At 41.3% G+C, this 22518-nt stretch overlaps 1 protein-coding gene across 1 annotated transcript in view; it reads right to left on the reverse strand.

The window, feature by feature from the left end:
- The window catches only part of LOC140480594 (contactin-associated protein-like 2), a 2042618-nt gene that overhangs the window by 1378135 nt on the left and 641965 nt on the right, over positions 1-22518 (reverse strand). The window lies entirely within an intron of this gene.

Consider the following 22518-nt stretch of genomic DNA (forward strand, 5'->3'; position numbering starts at 1 on the left):
CATGAGGAGGATTTTTTATCTATTTATGGCATGTGGCCTCACTGATTGGCCAGCGTTGAGAGCCCATCTCTTTTGCCTTTGAGAAGGTTGTGATGAGATACCTTTTTGAACAACTGCAAAATGTTTGCTTGAGGTACACCCACAATGTTGTTAAAGAGGGAGTTCCATGATCCCAATATTCATATAGCACAGCCAGTTTAATTATTGGTCAAAGGTAACTCCCAGACTGTTGATAATGGGGGATTTAGTAATGGTGATGCAACTGAATTGCAATGGGCGATGGTCAGATTCTTTCTCATTGGAGATGGTGATGTCTGGCATTTGGGAGGTATGGATGTTACTTAGCACTTTTCAGACCAACCTGGATATTATCCAGATCTAGCTACACATGGATATGGATTGGTTCAGTATCTGAGGTGTTGGAAATGATGCTGAACATCAATCATCAGTGGACATCCCTACTTCTAACTTTAGGATAATAACATGATGTTAAAAATTAGGACACAGGACTTTAATGTACTTTAGAAAATAATGATGATTGTCTAAATTTTCTTTCTGAAGGTGGCAGCAGATATCTTTTCCCTTTCTGGGCCAGATCTTGCTTAATGAGGGTATTTTTGGTGCCCACTAGCTAGAAATTTTCTGCACACTTCAACTTAAAAATACGTGTCAGAGTTCATTGAAGGTATACCCTCATAATTGAATAGTGAAGCAATGGGACATCTAAGCCTCAGTCAAATGTTCAGTATGAGAGTCTCTCTCTTTAACCTTCAGATATAAGAGTTGGCAAACAAAAAACTCAATTAGAGGGCATTTGGTAAAATAATGCTTAGCTAGGTACAGAAAATATAAAACTAGTGTTTGAAGTTGCGCTTAACAAGCTATTCAATGGTTTCAACTAACAGTAATAATGATTAATGCACCCAGAATAGACGTCTAATGCCAGACATTCACTTTGTGAGGCCTACAGGGAATGACCTACTCTGGATGGCAATTGTCATAATTCAAGCCATTCTTCATGTTCTATTTGTAAGCAAGTGGCCACATCTTCCCCGGACTATTCTGACCTATGGTTATGCGTGCATCGTTTTAATCTAACTTGTTTTTCTTCATTTTTCTTTTCTGTAACTAAGGATTGCAGCTAGGTACTTGTTGTAACCAAGTTGTCACGATGTAGTGACTTATAAACTTTTCACTGTACTCATTTGAGTACAGGTGACAATAAAGCGAATTGAATTGAATTCAAATGGTCAATGGTTGTCTAGACTTTCCAAGGGATGTTGAAATCTGAGAAATTTCACCACTGGGAGTAGTTACCAGTTTGGGTTGATGTTTGCAGTCAACCAGCAGCCATCAGGATTTCGGACTGTTGTGAATTTGTTGCGTTTGGAATGTATTCCAGCAGGGGCTACATGATTTCAGATGAAAGTATGTTTTGTTTTGAGGTCCTGTTTCAATGCAAGTATTTTGTTAGTTGTTTGTAGGTGATGATATTTCAGAATATTGCTTGAAGTTGTTAAGTATTTGCTATGTCCGTGTGCAATCTCCTGAACCTGGTTGAGTAGATCAAACCAAGTGAAGCAATATGTAGCCATCTTGTTGTAAGTGATACCACCAGTTTATGACTGGGATTTACCCTTGAATTAACTTTCCTCTGGCGTTTGCAAACTGTTGCTGGTAGGTCACTGAATGGACAAGAGGGATGCCAAGATATTTTGGTGTTGGGTCATGGTGAAATAACAGGATGCAGAACTCAACACAACTTTCTTCTGTGGCCTTCAAATTGTACTAGAGGAAAGTTGAAATGTCTCTCTTGGCAGTGTTTAAGCAAGGTATCAATTTTCTAAAGCAGAATTCTGGAGAACATAGATTATTTGTGAGTTTTCTCCTCCATGTTCAGAAACTTTTTTACCTGGAAAGTCATCAGCACATGGAAAAAGCATTGATTTTGTGGAAGGCAGATCGCTGGTTGAAGAGTAGCAATTTGAGGACAGATCTCTGTGGGAGCTCATTGTTCATTATGCATGGGTGGTTGGTTTGACCTCGAAGATTCACATGGAACTGTCAGTTCCTGATGATGGAATCAATTACTATGGTTTTCACACAGCAGATGATTTTCAAATATTTCAGCAGCATGCCTGTGCATCATGTTGTGCCATAAGCACAAGATAAATCTACAAAGTTGATTCCAATCTTTGAGGCTTTCAGGAAACCAGTTGCGTGAAGGTCAGTGTTAGGAATTGTAGGGAGTAATCACAACCTAGAATTACCAAAACCACTGAAAGTCCTTGCCTGTTGTGGAGCCATTGCTTCTTCTAAGATGAGGTTCAGTTTACTTACAAGGTTTTCAGGACCTTGTATGTTATTCACAGCAATGCAATGATATAGTAGTTGCAGAGATTATTAAGAGGATGCCCCTTGGTTGACAATGGACACTATCTTCGATTGGTGCTAAATATTTGGAATGATGGATGTGCTGAGGATGTTAACTAACAGCCTTGCTAGCCATTTTTTTCTTTGTCATCAGAAATACTTCAGAAATTGTGGTATATCCCCATAAACTGCTTTGTCTGATTTGGTTGCTGTGAGGGCATTATCCCCTTCCTCTTCCGCATGAAGGGTTGAGAAGTCTTTTTGCTCTGCAGCAGTCTTGCCAGACTGCAGTTATTCAAAATAACTACGAGGCTAGCAATGGGATGCTGTTAGTGTAAAGTAAATTAGTCTGAAGAAGTATCATTGGCTTCGAAACTGTTTTCTCTTCATAGATGCTGCCGGACCTGCGGAGTCTCTCCAGCAATTTCTGTTTTAGTTTGTTGTAGATTCAAGTAAATTGACAAGTTCTAGAGATTCACACCTCACAATTAGTTAAAGGCTTGATCCAGCTGAATCTTATTTAATACAGCTTGTAGTCATCATGGTGACAATGATACTTCACTGAATATACAAAAGGTTTTGAGGATGGAGAAACCGGCACAAATTTTGAAATCAATAACATCCGATCATTTGTTTTTAATTATTTCATGCATATGTTGTGGCTTAAAAGGCCTGAACTTGTGGCAATTCATAATTGCCTTGAAAAAGCAGAGATGAGTCACCTTTATGAACCACTACAGGCCATTTGGAATGGGTACTTTTGCAGCTCTTTTGTTCATGTTTGGACCAAGGCTGCAATATGGTCAGGAGTTGAGTGGCCCTGGTGGAACCTAAACTGAGGATCAATGATTAGGTTATTGATCATTAATCGCATATTAATTTAAAGGGGAAAAAGCAAGTACCATTTGCCTGAATTTCAGGGTTGAATATGCACTAGCAAACCATATTGTTTTTCTAGGCACATAACATGTCAGATGGAAGGAACTTGGATGCTGACCCTACTTATAGTTTAAATGTTCTCGTTTCAAGTCTGATTCCAGGATTTGAGAACCACAGAATGTGAGTTCATCATGTGGTCAAACAAGAAGGCTATCAGCCTGGAATTCATTCCATTATGCCTGATGTAGGCAATAAGAGGAATAAGCAGAAATGTACAAAATCAGATCAGCCATAATTTTATTGAATGGTGGAACAGGTTTGAAGGACAGGTGGTCTACTCCTGTTCCAAAATCATATGTCCCTATGAACAATTAACCAATTCAACAATTATTAAATTCAGTTATACTGGCACACACATCTGATTCATTGTGGCAGCGTGAGGATTGGACTCCATCGCCACATGATACATTAGAAAATGGTCAGAAGCTACATGGATAAATGAACTCTAACAGCACTCAAGAACATCAGCAGGACAGAGCAGCCCATTTGCTCAGCAACCTATCCATTATCTTAAATATTCAGTGGCTTTACCAATGACAGAGTCAGTGATGTGTACCATTTACATGATGCACTTCAGCAATTCAGAAAGCTATCTTTAAAAGAGCTATGGAAACACTATAGCCTAGGTCCTGTGACTGACCAAAATACATCAAAGATCATGTTCCAGCATCTAATAACATGTCTCACACAGGGGTATAACAGTAAAATTATCGTGTCTCTGATCATCCATTTAAGCAGCAATTGCCAATCTTTCACTGCACTGGTTAATATATTTTCAACAATTGTATTATATTACCACCATTACCACAGCATATTCAGGTGTCCCATCACTTTCGTAAAGCAATTAGATAGGCAACCAAAGATCTTTGGGTGTATCAATCTTTCATCTATAGTGGGCCCCTAGAAGTGTAATATGGGATCCTCCCAAATCCAACTGGCAGCCTTCAAATGCAATAGACAGCTGATCTGCTTTTATGTCAACTGTGAAAAACATCCCCAGAGGCAGGCATGCATCAGGGCACCATTCCAATACTGGTCTCTTCTCTTGTCCAAAATTGACAGCCATTATCTTTGAGGAGACCACCATGGAGCTGGAAAAAGTTTGCCCATAATTTCCAAAGCAAAAGGGTCTGTATCATTGCATGACCATGATACATACAATAAAGTTATCAGTTATAAGTTGGAATAACTTTTACACAGTGCCTAATATGTTGTTTTTGTTTGTGTTTTTTTACATCAGAAGAATACTAGGTATAGAACATGTAGTGACATAACCTATCTATTAAATTGCTTTCTCTGACAGATATTTTCACAACCCTGAGTGCCAATAGAATGTCAGTTTTTCTTAATTCCACTTTCTAGCTTTGCTCTGTCTTTTATCCAAACTAGAACACTTCTCAATTTTAGTTGCACTTCCCGCACTAGCTCATCTGGCTTATTTGGCCTTAGTCCTCATTTGCATATCAAATCTAACCATGCAGTGAGTGTGAGACCCAAAGGTCCACCCACACCTGATTACTAATCATTTCTGGCAGACTACTGAACTATAAATCCAAACTGCTTAATATGCATTAACAATCAGTTACTTATTACCTCTGTGAATTGCTTTAACTTCCATCCTTCTTGTTCAGTTACCTAGTCTATCTATTTTGACCCAAAAATATTATAATTTCCCATGATTATCACATTGAAATTCCCTGCAGGCACCGTTATTTGACTGAACAATTCACTATTTACCTTTTCATCTTCAGACAGCAGTCAATATCAATTGCCAACTTTTATTTTGCTGCCCTTTTCATTAATTAATTTACAGATTGCTTCTGCCATCTACCCTCATCTTGTTATTTCCAGTCTTATGTGGTTATTCTATCACTACTCCACCATGAAGAAACTTTTTTCCTGCATAGCAAAACATTCTCTATTTTTGCAAAACATTCAACTCCTAGACAACTTTATCCAATCAGACTTCTGCTTGCAGCCACATTCTCTTGTGCTGAAAATGTTATTAAAATTGCTGGCTACATATCCTTTAAATATTAATCCTTTATGTTCAGTATTCCTTGCATTGATAAAGATATTTAAAAGACATCTTTCAATACTTACTGATCCCATCTTGAACCTAGTATTATACTTTTCTACAGAACACTACTTTATTCTCTCTCACAAACACATAATCAGTAATAACCACTTGCTTATCTTTGTTTACAGCGGTCCTAAAATAATATTTTACAGTTCCTTTTGTCAAGGAAATGTCAGAGAGCACAGAAGTTTAACAACACGAAAATAGATGCCAAGACAAATGGAATAATAGGAAGAATGAACGAACCCATGTTCAAAGAATTGGGTTTTAAAAACGGATCTTGAAAGAAAGAGGAAGGTGGAGAGATTTAATGAGAGATTCCATAAAATGAGGCCTACAGAGCTGAAAACAGGGACAGCAGCAAAATAATGGAGATGGATGCAGGAGTAATGAAAAGCTTTGAAGTAGGTTACAGAAATTGGTGAGGTGAGGACATACGCTTTGCTTTAAACACAAGGATTAACACTTTAAACTTGTATAGAAGCATAGAATCTCTATAGTATGGAAACAGGCCATTTGGCCCAACAAGTCTATGCCGACCCTCCTAAGAGTAACCCACCCAGACTCTATTACTCTAAATATCCCTGGATACCATGGGTAATTTAGCATGGCCTCATCTGCACATCTCTGGATTGTGGGAGGAAACCAGAGCACCTGGTGGAAACCCATGCAGACAGTCGGAGAACGTGTAAACTTCACACAGTCACCCGAGGCTGAAATTGAACCTGGACCCCTGGCACTATGAGGCAGCAGTGCTAACCATTGAGGCACCATGCCACCTAGTGACTTCGGAAAATGTAACCAAACATTTAGTTTAATTTTAATGATTTGCTTGATAGATAAAATTATATGAAAATGAAAAAAAGAAGTCAGCTTCTTGATGTTGAGATTTACTTTCTGATTTTTCCCCTGATCCTTACATTGTAACATAAGAATCTTACCCTTGGACTGGCAGCTGCCTTATTTCCATACATTTACATCTCAATCAAATGCCAATTTGCCGACATACCTCTTCAAAATTTCTCCATCAGGAAATAAGACAGTCCAAATTCATGACAGAGCAATAACTTGGCAACTGCAGCTTGCTGAATACATGTTACAGCATTCATTCAACTGCCTCTGGACAAGAAACTTTGTTCGATAAGGCCACCTTCATCCTAGTTTTTTTAATGCAAGTTGGCATCAACAAAACACCAGCCTCAACGCTTCAATATCGCAGTCCTCAGATCAAGTCACACACTCCTTCAGGCCTACACTATTTTACTTTGGAGGTACCAGACACCTTTTGCAAGGTCAACATGAACACAGGAAGATACTCCTGCACTGACATACTCACATGCAACTCACACTCTTAGCTTTCCATCTCCACACTTACTTACTTTCACTGCCAGTCTCAGTCTACCTTACATTGCTTTTTTTGATGAACAGGTATATACGTTTTTATGTAAAGTTTGGATTTTGAATGAGTGATATCTGAGAGTTGTTTGTTTTTGTGGAGAGCTTTAGAAATTAACTGGGTCAGTCTTTCCAGACCATACGTTTCGATAAGTATGTGTCAAAGAAGGCCTTCTAAATGTTAATGGAAGTTGATTTGGTGGGCAGTGGAGGCAGGATATGGAAATCATTGAAAGACATTAGCTTGCTTTTAGGTTTGGAATAATCAAAGATTGAACTTCAGCTGAGGCAAAGACCGAGGGATTGGAAAACTTTGGACAGTTTGAAGTAGACCTGATAGGAGTCAAATACAAGTATAGTCTTTTGCAAATATCCTCTTCTTCCTTCTCCTCCTTCCCGTAGCAGCTTGCTTTTTCCTGTCTCCATCATCCTCTGATATTATTCAGAAAGGGGACTGAAACTACAGCTCCCAAAACTAAGAGATACAATGTACCTGGTGGCCTGTCAGAGCCTATGATATTTTTACAACACTCAGGATACTCCTTGTTGACATCACAAACTGAACTGAGGAGGAGCAGGAGAAATCACCACACAAAACATTGTCAGATTCTGTAATTCTCTCCCCTACTCCAGGGAAAAGACTCTGCCTATTTACCCTATCCATGTCTCTCATAATTTTGTAAACCTCTATAAGGTCACCCCTCAGCCTCCGACGCTCCAGGGAAAACAGCCCCAGCCTTTTCAGCCTCTCCCCATAGCTCAAATCCTCCAACCCTGGCAACATCCTTGTAAATTTTTTCTGAACCCTCTCAAGTTTCACAACATCTTTCCAATAGGAAGGAGACCATAATCGTACGCAATGTATCAACGGTGGCCTAACCAATGTTCCTTACAGCCACAACATGACCTCCCAACTCCTGTACCAATAAAAGAAAGCATACCAAATGCCTTCTTCACTAGCCTATCTACCTGTGACTCCATTTTCAAGGAGCGATGAACCTGTACTCCAAGGTCTCTTTGTTCTGCAACACTCGCTAGGACCTTACCATTAAGTGTATAAGTCCTGCTAAGATTTGCTTTTCCAAAATGTAGCACCTCGCATTTATCCGAATTAAACTCCATCTGCCACTTCTCAGCTCATTGGCCCATCTGGTCCAGATCCTGTTGTAATCTGAGGTAACCTTCTTTGCTGTCCACTACACCTCCAATCTTGGTGTCATCTGCAAACTTACTAACTATACCTCTTATGCTCGCATCCAAATCATTTATGTAAATGACAAAAAGTAGAGGACCCAGCACCGATCTTTGTGGCACTCCACTGGTCACAGGCCTCCAGTCTGAAAAGCAACCCTCCACCACCACCTTCTGTCTTCTAACTTTGAGCCAGTTCTGTATCCAAATGGCTAGTTCTTGAACCTTGCTAATCAGTATCCCCTGGGAATCTTGTCGAACACCTTACTGAATTCCATATAGATCACATCTACCACTCTGCCCTCATCAATCCTCTTTTTTACTTCCTGAGAAAACTCAATCAAGTTTGTGAGACATGATTTCCCACACACAAAGCCATGTTGACTATCCCTAATCAGTCCTTGCCTTTCCACATACATGTACATCCTGTCCCTCAGGATTCCCTCCAACAGCTTGCCCACCACTGACATCAGACTCACTGGTCTATAGTTTCCTGGCTTGTCCCTACTACCTTTCTTAAAGAATGGCACCACGTTAGCCAACCTCCAGTCTTCCAACACCTTACCTGTGACTATCGATGATACAAATATCTCAGCAAGAGGCCCAACAATCACTTCTCGAGCTTCCCACAGAGTTCTTGGGTAAACCTGATTAGGTCCTGGGGATTTATCCATCTTTACCCGTTTCAAGACATCCAGCACTTCCTCCTCTGTAATATGACCTTAATGTTAAGGTCCTAGGCAGTGTTGCTGAATAAAGAGACATTGGAGTGTTGGTTCAAATCTCCTTGAAAGTAGAGTCGCAGGTAGATTGAATAGTGAAGAAGGCATTTGGTATGCTTTCCTTTATTGGTCAGAGTATTGAGTACAGGAGTTGGGAGGTCATTGTGTAGTTGTACAGGACATTGGTTCAGTCACTTTTGGAATATTGCGTGCAATTCTGGTCTCCTATGGAAAGGATGTTGTAAAATTTGAAAGGGTTCAGAAAGGATTAACAAGTATGTTGCCAGGGTTGGAGGATGTGAGCTATCCGGAGAGGTTGAACTGGCTGTGGCTGTTTTCCCTGGAGCATTGGAGGCTGATGGGTGACCTTATTGAGGTTTATATAATCATGAGGGGCATGGCTATGGTAAATAGACAAGGCATTTTTCCAGGGTTAGGGGAGACCAGAACTGGAGGGCATAGGTTTAGGGTGAGAGGGGTAAGATATAAAAGAGATCTAAGGGCCAACTTTTTCACGCAGAGCATGGTGCGTGTGTGGAATGTATTGCCAGAGGAAGTGGTGGAGGCTAATACTATTGCAACATTTAAAAGGCATTTGGATGGGTATATGAATAGGAAGGGTTTGGAGGGATATGGGCCGAGTGCTGGCAGGTGGGACTAGATTGGGTTGGGATATCTGGTCGGCATGGACGAATTGGACCAAAGGGTCTGGTTCCATGCTGTAAATCTGTATGATTCTATGATCTACATTTTGGAGCTCTAAACATCTGCCAAAACTAGTAAGTTGCATAGGTTTACACCATATTGCTTTCTCCATTTCTACATGGGCAGCACACACACAGGCACAGATTCACAAAGAGATTGCAGCTATATTAAAAAAAAACACATTTGGAGGATGTCCATCCTCCCCTTCTTTCTGACATAAACAATGTTATTTCCACAGTGAATAACTGCATTCATTTCTGAACCACCTTGTTAGTCCAAGCAGCTTAAAGTTGATCTGAGTTGGTTTTGTCAACTACCATGATGGAGAAAACAACTTACAATTTTGAGCATGAAAGAAGTTTGCATGTTGCACATGACTTGGTGGCTGTGGTATTTTGTCTTCATGATACCTGGTGACATCTTAAAATAAATGCTTGCACTTTACTTCCTCTGGTCTGACAACAGTGCACAATAGCGTATTGATATCGAGAGAAAAATACAGATCATGATGAAGTTAAAGTAATTATTCCTCTTTTTGTGACTGAAACAAAGGACAGCCAAGAATACTCATTTAACCACTGAATTCTGCTCACAATTGCAATGGTTCTTTAAGTGTATTAAAGGAAAAAGAATAACCAGAGAGAGAACAGGGCTCCTCAAGAACTCAAGTGGACACGTATGTGTAGAACTGCAGGGGATAGGTGAGATCCTCAATGAATATTTCTCCTGTGTTTCCAATGAAGAAAGACATGAAGACTTGGGAACTTGGGGAAATTAGTGGTGATATCTTGGGGACAGTCCATATCACAGTGGATGAGGTGTTGGATGTATTAGAATATATGAAGGTAGATTAATCTCCGAGTACTGACCAGATATTTCCAAGAATCCTGCAAGAGGTGAGAGAAGAAATTGCTGGGTCCCTGGCACATATTTTTCCATTATCGTTAGCTACGGTGAGGTCCTGAAAGTGTAGAGGTAGTGAACGTTGTGCCATTGTTCAAGAAGAGCTGCAAAGAAATACCTGGGAACTATAGACCAGTAAGCTTAACATCTGTGCTGCGTAGGGTCCTTGAGAAGATTCTGAAGGATAAGATATACATGCATTTGGAAAGACAGAGTTTGATTAGGAGTAGTCAGCATGGCTTTGTGAGTGGGAGATCATGTTCACAACTTTGTTAGAGTTCTCTGATGAAGTGACCAGGAAGGTTGACAAGAGCAGGGCGGTACATGTAATCTATTTGGATCTCAGTAAGGCCTTTGATAAGGTACCACATGGTTGGCTGCTCTGAAAGGCTAGATGGCATAGAATCCTGGGGGAGCTGGCAAATTGGATACAACACAGGCTTGATTGTCAGAAGCAGAGAGGAGTAATGGAAGGATGCTTGTCAGACTGGAGGCCTGTAATTAGTGGAGTGCCACAGGGGTTAGTGCTGGGCCCGTTACTGTTGTTGGAGACAGTGAGGTGTGCAGATGCTGGAGATCATAGTTAAGAGTGTGTTGCTGGAAAAGCACAGCAGGTCAGGGAGCATCCAAGGAGCAGGAGAGTCAATGTTTTGGGCCGGATGCTGCCTGACCTGATGTGCTTTTCCAGCAACACACTATCAACACATTACTGTTTGTTATCTATCTCAACGATTTGGATAAGAATGCACAAGGCATGATTAGTAAGTTTGCAGATGACACTAAAATAGGTGGTATTGTGGAGAGTGAGGAAGGTTATCAGAAATTGCAAAAGGAACTTGATCAGCTGGGGAAGCGGGCCGAGAAATGGCAAATGCAGTTTAACATAGATAAGTGTGAGGTCTTGCACTTTGGAAAGTCAAATCAAGGTAGGAGTTTCATGGTGAATGGTCAGGCCTTAACAAATGTAGGGGAACAGAGGGATTTTGGAGTTCAGATTCATAGTTCTGTGAAAGTGGAGTCCCAGGTAGACAGGGCTATGAAGAAGGCTTTTGGCACACTGGCCTTCATCAGTCAGGGCATTGAGTATAGAAGTTGGGAAGTTATGTTGCAGTTGTGCAGGACATTAGTAAGGCTGCATTTGGAGTATTGTGTTCAGTTTTGGTCACCTTGCTATAGGAAGGATGTTATTAACCTGGAAAGAGTGCAGAAGAAATTTACAAGGATGTTGCCAGGACTCAAGGGTCTGAGTTATAGGGAGAGGTTGGACAAGCTAGGACTTTTTTCTTTAAAGCGTCGGAGACTGAAAGGGGTCCTGAAAGGGGTGTATCAGATCATAAGAGGCATGGATAGGGTGAATGCACTCAATCTTTTCCCAGGGTTGAGGACAAGAGGGCATCAGTTTCAGGTTACAGTGGAAAGAATAAAAGGGAACCTGAGGGGCAACTTTTTTTTACACAGAGGGTGGTACGCATATGGAATGAGCTGCCAGTGGAAGTAGTTGAGGCAGGTAAATTAACAACATTTAAAAAGGCATTTGGACAAATGCATGGACGGAGAGGTTTCAGAAGAATATGGGCCAAGTGGAGGGAAATGGAGTTAATACCGATGGATGTTTTAGTTGGACTGGACCAGTTTGGGCCAAAGGGCCTGTCTCTGTGATGTCAGACTCTATGACTCTGTGACTCTATGACTCTCTATGGTTAGACATGGGATAAACCACCTCAGGAAATAGTTAACCCTTAAACAACTTTTCAGATTATTTATTGTCCTAAAATAGGTTTGGAATTGAGCTAGCACAATGTTGTTACTATCTGAACTGGTGAACAGACTGCACAATTTTCTCAGCAAATAAATGATGGTGGATTATGATAAATGAGCATTCTCAATTGCATTGCAAGATATAGCCCTGAGGTAGGCTTAATCTGTTCCCTTACTCAAGTTCATAATTATTGAGAAAGATGTCGTCAAAAATGATATCGTCTTTGCTGATGATATCAAATGAGTTACCTCTCAAGCTAAAAGAGAAACAATGACTGAGCCATTCGATTGGACAGTAGGCAGACAGTTTCAGCACTGAGAACACTAAATCAAGAACTCTGTTGAGAAATATGAACTGTGCTGTTGCACATCACTTTCAATCTGTTCAGGTACCAGGCTGACATCTATGACAAGTATTCAGTTCCTTGGTTTGATAATTGCATCGGACCTGTACTATATAAGAACAAGTAAAAAGAAAACTGAAATGGCTGTCAGGAAGAGAAAGAATCATTTTTTTTTAAAAAAGGTCTTGTGATCAACAATTTCAGTGTGCAGAGGCAAACCTGTGTCTACCTGATGATAAAATTATGCAGTTTTGGTGACAACAGAAATCCAAAGTCTCACAAATGAATGGAATTCAGCTGATCCCATGTGAGATTCTATCTCGTTTAATCAGTGGCCAGCCTGTCAACATTCTGTAAAGTTCTACCCATTTTGCTATTAACTGTAAATTAAGTGCATTTGGATGGAGTCCAAATTCACTTACGACTTAAGAGTTTTACTTCAAACAATACCAACCACGAAGCCATACTAAATCTTGGTTGACTCTCCTTTATATGCAGGTATTTTCAAACCATCTTGCTCATAGATGTTATTACACACCTTTGGAGCAGATAGAATGTGAATTTAGGTCTCCTGGCTCAGAGGGAGAGAAACTACAACTGCGCCACGACGTGTCCTTAAGGCCTTTATGTATATGTTTCTTTTTTTTAAATCAACCTGTCCAGATATGTTATGACACTTCACTTGAAACTGGGTGTCCATGCTTAGAGCTAGGCACTGCATTCCAAGACCCTCCATTCTGTCCTTTATATATAATTACTAAAATTAATCTGTTCAAATATGTTGTAACACGTGTTCAGGGCAGGGGAGACTTGAAACCAGGATTCATGACCCCTATATCTCTTCCTTTCTATAATTTTTCATTTAATATACTTTTCGTGTTGAGAGATGTTGTTGCACAACATCTGAAGCAGTGGGACTGGAACCCTGGCGTCCCAATCCAGGGGTAGGGACTATATCTCTGCACCATAAGAGTCCCACAGTCATCTTCCCTTACAATCAATTATATGTTGCATTTTTATTCAATCTTTAAACAATATTCCATCCCATCTTGGAAAACAAAGTCAGATTAGAACATAATTATTTCTTTGCTTTCACAATAAATTATATCACAAGATGCTCTGTTTGAGAACAAGCAACAGTTTTTCAAACATTTCTTTTTATAAAGCAATCTGATAACTGATTAACTCTATTAACCTTTAGTTTAAAAAAAATCCTTCCTTTCTTCTGTCTCTTTCACACTAATATGACACCAGGTTATCGTCCAACAGGTTTAATTGGAAGCACTAGCTTTCGAAGCACTGCTCTTGCATCAGGTAGTTGTGGAGTATACGATTGTAAGACTCGGAATTTAAAACAGAAGTTTACAGTGTAATGTAACTGAAATTATACATTGAAAAATATCTTGATTGTTTGTTGAGTCTTTCATCTGTTAGAATGACCATGTTAGTTTCACTTCTTTCATATGTAAATCACAAAACTTTTTTTAAAAAGTTACATTCTCAAGTGAACTTTAACAATTGGTGTCAGCCCAGATAATGTATTGAAGGTGTTAGCACCCCTGTGTGCTGCTCTCTGTGCCATAAGACCATAAGACCATAAGACATAGGATTGGATGTAAGGCCATTCGGCCCATTGAGTCCACTCCGCCATTCAATCATGGCTGATGGGCATTTCAACTCCACTTACCCGCATTCTCCCTGTAGCCCTTAATTCCTTGTGACATCAAGAATTTATCAATCTCTGCCTTGAAGACATTTAGCATCCCAGTCTCCACTGCACTCTGCGGCAATGAATTTCACAGGCCTACCACTCTCTGGCTGAAGAAATGTCTCCGCATTTCTATTTTGAATTTACCCCCTCTAATTCTAAGGCTGTGTCTACGGGTCCTAGTCTCCTCGCCTAACGGAAACAATTTCCTAGCGACCACCCTCTCCAAGCCATGTATTATCTTGTAAGTTTCTATTAGATCTCCCATTAATCTTCTAAACTCCAATGAATACAATCCCAGGATCCTCAGCCGTTCCTCATATGTTAGACTTACGATTCCAGGGATCATCCGTGTGAATCTCCGCTGGACACACTCCAGTGCCAGTATGTCCTTCCTGAGGTGTGGGGACCAAAACTGGACACAGTGCTCCAAATAGGACCTAACCAGAGCTTTATAAAGTTTCAGTAGCACAACGGTGCTTTTATATTCCAACCCTCTTGAGATAAATGACAACATTGCATTTGCTTACTTAATCATGGACTCAACCTGCATGTTTACCTTTAGAGAATCCTCAACGAGCACTCCCAGATCCCTTTGTACTTTAGCTTTACGAATTTTCTCACTGTTTAGAAAGTAGTCCATGCTTGTATTCTTTTTGCCAAAGTGCAAGACCTCGCATTTGCTCACATTGAATTCCATCAGCCATTTCCTGGGCCACTCTTCCAAACTGTCTAGATCCTTCTGCAGCTTCCCCACTTCCTCAGTACTACCTGCCTGTCCACCTAACTTTGTATCATTGGCAAACTTCGCTAGAATGCCCCCAGTCCCTTCATCCAGGTCATTAATATATAATGTGAACAGCTGCGGCCCCAACACTGAACCCTGCGGGACACCGCTTGTCACCGGCTGCCATTCCGAAAAAGAACCTTTTATCCCAACTCTCTGCCTTCTGTCAGACAGCCAATCCTCTGTCAGACAGCCAATCCTCAATTCATCCCAGTAGCTCACCTCAAACACCATGGGCCCTCACCTTGCTCAGCAGCCTCCCATGTGGCACATTATCAAAGGCCTTTTGGAAGTCTCGGTAGACCACATCCACTGGGTTTCCCTAGTCTAACCTACTTGTCACCTCTTCAAAGAATTCCAACAGGTTTGTCAGGCATGACCTCCCCTTAGTAAATCTATGTTGACTTGTTCTAATCAGATCCTGCTCTTCTAAGAATTTAGAAACCTCATCCTTAATGATGGATTCTAGAATTTTACCAACAACCGAGGTTAGGCTAATTGGCCTATAATTTTCCATCTTTTGTCTTGATCCTTTCTTGAACGGGGGGGGGGGGGAGGGGGGGTGTTACAACAGCGATCTTCCAATCATCTGGGATTTTCCCTGACTCCAGTGACTTTTAAAAGATCTCAACCAACGCCTCTGCTATTTCCTCAGCCACCTCCCTCAGAACTCTAGGATGTAGCCCATTGGGGCCAGGAGATTTATCAATTTTAAGACCTTTTAGCTTTTCTAGCACTTTCTCTTTTGTAATGGCAACCATACTCAACTCAACTCCCTGACTCCCTTTAATTGTTGGGATATTACTCATGTTTTCCACTGTGAAGACTGATGCAAAGTACTTATTAAGTTCTCCTGCTATTTCCTTATCTCCCATCACTAGGCTTCCAGCATCCGTTTGAAGTGGCCCAATGTCTACTTTTGCCTATCACTTGTTTCTTATGTATTGAAAGAAACTTTTACTATCATTTCTAATATTACTAGCTAGCCTACCTTCATATTTGATCCTCTCCTTCCTTATTTCTCTCTTTGTTATCCTCTGTTTGTTTTTGTAGCCTTCCCAATCTTCTGATTTCCCAGTGCTCTTGGCCACTTTATAGGATCTCTCTTTTTCTTTGATAGATTTCCTGACTTCCTTTTTCAGCCATGGCTGTCTAATCCCTCCCCGGATAATCTTTCTTTTCTTGGGGATGAACCTCTGTACAGTGTCCTCAATTATACTCACAGACTCCTGCCATTTTTGCTTTACTGTCTTCCCCGCTAGGCTTTGCTTCCAGTCTATTTTTGTCAGTTCCTCTCCCATGCCCTCATAATTACCTTTATTTAACTGTAACACCATTACATCCGATTTTGCCTTCTCTCTTTCAAACTGAAGACTGAACTCTACCATATTATGATCGCTGCTTCCTAAGTGTTCCGTTACTTTAAGATTTTTTATAAAGTCATTCATTACATAGCACGAGGTCCAGAATAGCCTGCTCCCTTGTGGGCTCCATGACAAGCTATTCCAAAAAGCCATCCTGTAAACTTTCCATGGATTCCCTTTCTTTGGAGCCACTGGCAACATTATTTACCCAGTCCACCTGCATATTGAAGTCTCCCATGATCACCGTGACCTTGCCTTTCTGACATACCTTCTATATTTCCCGGTACATGCTGCGCCCCTGGTCCTGACCACTGTTAGGAGGTCTGTACATAACTCCCACTGTGGTTTTTTTGCCTTTGTAGTTCCTCAATTCCACCCACACAGACTCCACATCATCTGACGCTATGTCATTCAGTGCCATAGATTTAATTTTGTTCTTAACTAACAAGGCAACCCCGCCCCCTCTGCCCACCTCCCTGTCTTTTCGATAAGTTGAAACCCTTGGATGTTTAACTGCCATAATGTTTATACTGATACTAATCTAATGCAGTTTTTGAACAAAGTACAAAGTACATGCGTGGTGGGAGGTGTCATGTGACTCAGGTACTCATGCAATTCAGCCAACGTTGTTTATCTTCTACACTGCAGGCAAGGATGCCCTGAGGCATGGTACATTAGTGAAACCAAGCAGAGGCTACAGCAATGGATGAATGGGCACCACACAACAATCAACATTCCCTTCCAGGTGGAGAACACATCAGCAGTCTGGGACATTCGTCCTCGGATCTTTGGGAGACCATCCTCCAAGGCAGACAGGCAGCAGCGAAAAGTGGCCGAGCAGAGGCTGACAGCTCAGTTTGGTCCTGGCTTCAACCGGGATCTTGGTATCATGTCATACTACAGGTGACCCCATTGCACTATACACACACCACAGATACGTGCACACCTTTTCACAGACTTATACCCCTTTACGCCCACACACATATACACTCTCTCACAGACACTTGCAACCCCTCCCACCTCTCCCCCCCGCCCCACACACACACAAACATATAAGTTTGTGGGGTGAATTTGTACTTGCAGAGTTACATTGTACTTTGCTCAAAAACTGCATTAATCCATGTAAGAATCTGTTAATTCATATTTTAGATTAGAATCATCTAAACATTATGACACAGACAGCAGCACACGAGAATGCTAATACCTCCAATACATTATCTGCGCTGACACCAATGGTGTCACTTGAGAATGTAACTTTTTAAAAAGGTTTTGTGATTTGCATATGAAAGAAGTGAAACTAACATGGTCATTCTAACAGATGAGAGACTTAACAAACAATCAAGGTATTTTTCAATATATAATTTCAGTTACATCACACTGTAAACTTTTGCTATAAATTCTGTGTCTTACAATTGTGTACTCCACAAACACTTCATGAAGGAGCAGCTTTCCGAAAGCTAATGCATCCAAATAACCCTGTTGGACCATAACTTGGTGTTGTGTGATTTTTAACTTTGTACACCCCAGTCTAACACCGGCATCTCCAAATCACACTTATATGACCAATCCTCAATCACTTTTCCACAACACTTCTCACTGAGTGGACATAAGTAATAAGATCATAAGCAATAAGAACAGTAGGCTGTTTGGCCCCTCAAACCTGCTACACCAGTCAATAGGATCACCGCTGATCCAACATTCCTCATGTGCCTTTTTCCACCCATTCTTCATAACCCTTCATTCTCCTACTGATCAAGAATTTATCGACTGTATATCAGTCTTTTAACCTGAACCTGGTAGGTACACTATGACTGTACCACAAGAGCGCTTAGCATTCTTCTTTACATTTGAATGGAATTAACTAATTAGTTCATAACTGGTTACATTTACCTCCCAGGCATTTAGCCTCCGATTAACAGTGTTAGATATTAACACATGACATCAATTTAACAGCCCAGATTTTGTCTGAAGAACAACAGAGGCTATTATTAAGCAGTAAATTGGACAACAGTTTGCATAACCTGAAGATACAAATAAAAGGATTCAAATCCAGCTATCTCTGAGCAAGTTACAGTGCATTATATTGTAGGAGTCCTCACCATTATGGACTGAATTCTCTCTAAGAATGTAAAACTGTTGCACATAACCACTGAACCTGCCAGAAATGTTAGAACTGGTGCATTCATAGGCAAGAAAACTTTTTAGTAGTGTGAGAAATCATAATTACTGCCAAAGAGCCTTTAGATTAGATTACTTACAGTGTGGAAACAGGCCCTTCGGCCCAACAAGTCCACACCGCCCCGCCGAAGTGCAACCCACCCATACCCCTACATTTACCCCTTACCTAACACTACGGGCAATTTAGCATGGCCAATTCACCTGACCTGCACATCTTTGGACTGTGGGAGGAAACCGGAGCACCCGGAGGAAACCCACGCAGACACGGGGAGAATGTGCAAACTCCACACAGTCAGTCGCCTGAGGCGGGAATTGAACCCAGGTCTCTGGCAGTGTGAGGCAGCAGTGCTAACCACTGTGCCACCGTGCTGCCCACCAGCATGTCATATAAGAAAAGTTACGTTTAACCACTTGAGAATTTAATTTCTATTCTAATTAGATTTACAAAGTGCTTTTGTCTATCTTTACACTCTTAATCCCATTTTTTCAACCCCTCTTTACTTCCTTTGCTGTGCATGATTCAAATTTTAATTTATCTTTCCCAATTTACAAGATGCAGAGCTATCTGAGAATTCCACAATTTGATAGTTGATTGGTTGTGTTGTTCTTTGCCTTGCTCGTACATACCTCAGTTAGATTTGACAGAGCACTGAATGAGACCAGTTTCCTAATGGCAATCAATTTCTTCCCAAGAACCTGCAACAGGTCCCTCAGCAGCTGAAAGCATTTTGAGCAATGAGTGTTGTTCCTTTACTGACTGCAAAATCTGAGCCCATACTTTAGGTTTAAGGTGAAATTGAAGAGCTAAACCAGTTACATTCTCGGAAAGAGCATGTTACACAAAAAAGTAAGTATCATGCAACATAAGCCCTTGGCCAAGCTGTTGTCTGAAATAGTTTTGATTGCCTTGGGGAGAGTTGGAGCAGTGGTGAAGATATGCTCAGATTTCTTGATTAATCCTGGGCTTTGAACTGCTTTATTCCTTTGACCAAGATGTAAACTGGTGGGGAATGTCCCAACCCCATCCTCTGGTGAACCTTTCTCATTCATATTTACAGCCATCGCTTTGGCCTTGTCATCTCACACTCTTCCCGACTCACCTTATTTCATACACAGATAAGGCCAGTTGCAAACATTTGCTTGCATTCCCTGATCCTCTCCAACATCCCCCTGAAATATACTCTGTAAGTCAATGACAGAAACTACTGACTTGAATCCAGATCAATTTTGACCACTCTGTTCTGCCAGATGTGGGTTTAGTTTACTGCAGCGAACTGGTATTTTTGGCTGCATTTTGGTAAGGGTGGAGGGGCAGGTTTGGGTGTGAAGTTGCCAGTGCCCATGGTCCAGGATGGAGCTGTCAATCTCCAAAGCTACTGGCATCCCATAGGCCAGGGAAGGAGGAGGATTGTCAAGTTCAGAGGTGCTTGGCACCCTGCTGCCTGGGATGGGTGAATCCATCATGGCTGGATGGATTCCTAGAGCAACAACTTTTTCTGAGGAGTGTTTTCATCAGTGGTTGGATCATGACCAGAGGTGAGGGACAGCACTGCAGGGCTCTGGATGTGGAGCACCTGGTTAACTCCTCTGACAGCCGCACAGAAAGGGAAGAGGTCACATGACCGAGTAAGGTCATACCAAAATTGTGCCAATCTGGAAAGGTAACGAACATTATGCACTGCCATAAAAAATCTTATAATGAATCTCATGAAGCTAATGATATTGCCCATCCGAATAATTTACTGATGTTAAAGCAAAACAGAAATACTAAACCAAGTGAATTTAAACATGTGTACACTTTTGTCTCAATGCTAAAATTACTCTAAATTATTCATCCTCTTTTATGTTCTAACTTCACACCACTGTTAACTTTAAAACATATAAATGTATGTTAAATGTAATAAAACCGCAACTTAAATCTGTCGGACAAAATGTTATGTCATTTAGCAATATAAATGAGATAGCCAGATTAAACAGCAAAAAGATAAAATGTATCAGCTCAATTTTAAAAAATGTGATTATTTTACCTATTAACAGAAGAATTTAAGTCTACTTGTGTACAGTCAAATCAAACGTCTATTCTTAACTCATCTGCTTTCTTGCAGATGGAATGGCCAAATTGCTGAAGTACTGCCCACTAAAACATGAACTGTAGACAGATTCTAAGAAAAATAGAAATACGCGTTCTCATTGCTATTTAAAATTTTAATAATTGTGTTGAGGGATATGTAGGCGAGGTGAATTAAGCATGGTAAAGGTCAGTTTACAGAGATAGGGTCTGGGTGAGATGCTCTTTAGAGTGTCGGGGGTGTAGGCATAATGGACCCACTTACCATCGGGTATCGATTTAGATTCTGGAAGCAATAACAAACCAGTTGACCATACTAAATCCTCTGTACTAACATCTGGGATCAGTACCAAAATTGGGAGAGCACTCTCATATACTGGTCATGAGCCTGATAGTAGCCATACTCACTGAATCATACCTGCCACACAGACAAACAAAGAAACAAACAAACAATATCCCAGACTCCACCATTGGCTCCTGGCAGATCTTGTGTTTTTAGATTACTTAGATTAGATTAGATTACTTACAGTGTGGAAACAGGCCCTTCGGCCCAACAAGTCCACACCGACCCGCCACCCACCCATACCTCAACATTTACCCCTTAGCTAACACTATGGGCAATTTAGCATGGCCAATTCACCTGACCTGCACATTTTTGGACTGTGGGAGGAAACCGGAGCACCCGGAGGAAACCCATGCAGACACGGGGAGAATGTGCAAACTCCACACAGTCAGGCGCCTGAGGCGGGAATTGAACCCAGGTCTCTGGCGCTGTGAGGCAGCTGTGCTAACCACTGTGCCACCGTGCCGCCCGTGTTGTATTCAGTCAGGAGGGAGTCGCTCTGGGAGTCCTCAGAATTGATTCCAGACCCCATGGAGTCTTTTGGCATCAGGTCAAACATAGGCTGATTATTACCAACCAACCCTGCCAGCTGACAAATCTGTGCTCCTCCAGTTGAACACCATTTGAAAGATGCACTAAGAATGGCAAACACTCAGAATGTACTTGAGATGGGGATCTTCAATGTCCATTACTGAGTGACTCAGTAGCACTACTACTGACTGAGCTCTCATAGTCTTAAAGGACATGGCTGCTAAACTGGGCCTGTAACATGCAGTGAGGAAACCACCAAGAGGGGAGAAACACACTTCAGTTCACCTTCATCGATCTACGTGTAGCAAATGCATCTTTTCATGATTCAATGGGAGTTATCACCACAGAATCCTTTGGAGATGAAGTCATATCTTCACATTGGCATGTTATAGTATTACCACTCCACACCAAACAGGACAGTCCTTGAACCAGATTTGGCAATTCACAACTTAGCATCCATGAGCATTCAGTAGAATTTTGAAGCACTATCTGTAACCTCATGTCCCACCACATCCCCCGCTTAACCATGCCCTTCAAGCCAGGAGATCGATACTACTTCAGTGAACAGTGCAGGATGGCATGCCAGGAGCAGCTTACCTAAGTAAAGATAAAACACAGGAGACCCGGGTTCAATTCCCGCCTCACAGCGCCGGAGACCCGGGTTCAATTGCCGCCTCAGGCGACTGACTGTGTGGAGTTTGCACGTTCTCCCCGTGTCTGCGTGGGTTTCCTCCGGGTGCTCCGGTTTCCTCCCACAGTCCAAAGATGTGCAGGTCAGGTGAATTGGCCATGCTAAATTGCCCGTAGTGTTAGGTAAGGGGTCGATGTAGATGTAGGGGTATGGGTGGGTACGCTTCGGCGGGGCGGTGTGGACTTGTTGGGCCGAAGGGCCTGTTTCCAAACTGTAAGTAATCTAATCTAATCTAAAAAACAACTTGCATGCCAAGCAATGGAAGCAGCATACAGTAGGCAGAGCTAAGCAATCACAGTCAACAGAGAAGATTTATGCACTGCAGTTCTGTCACATCTGTTTCTGAATGATGATGGACCATAAAACAACTCACTGATGAAAGAAGCTCAACAAATATCTCCATCATCAATAATTGAGGGAGCTTTACACTTCAATGCA

This window comes from Chiloscyllium punctatum, chromosome 8, assembly GCF_047496795.1.
Source record: "Chiloscyllium punctatum isolate Juve2018m chromosome 8, sChiPun1.3, whole genome shotgun sequence".
Classification (NCBI taxonomy): Eukaryota; Metazoa; Chordata; class Chondrichthyes; order Orectolobiformes; family Hemiscylliidae; genus Chiloscyllium; species Chiloscyllium punctatum.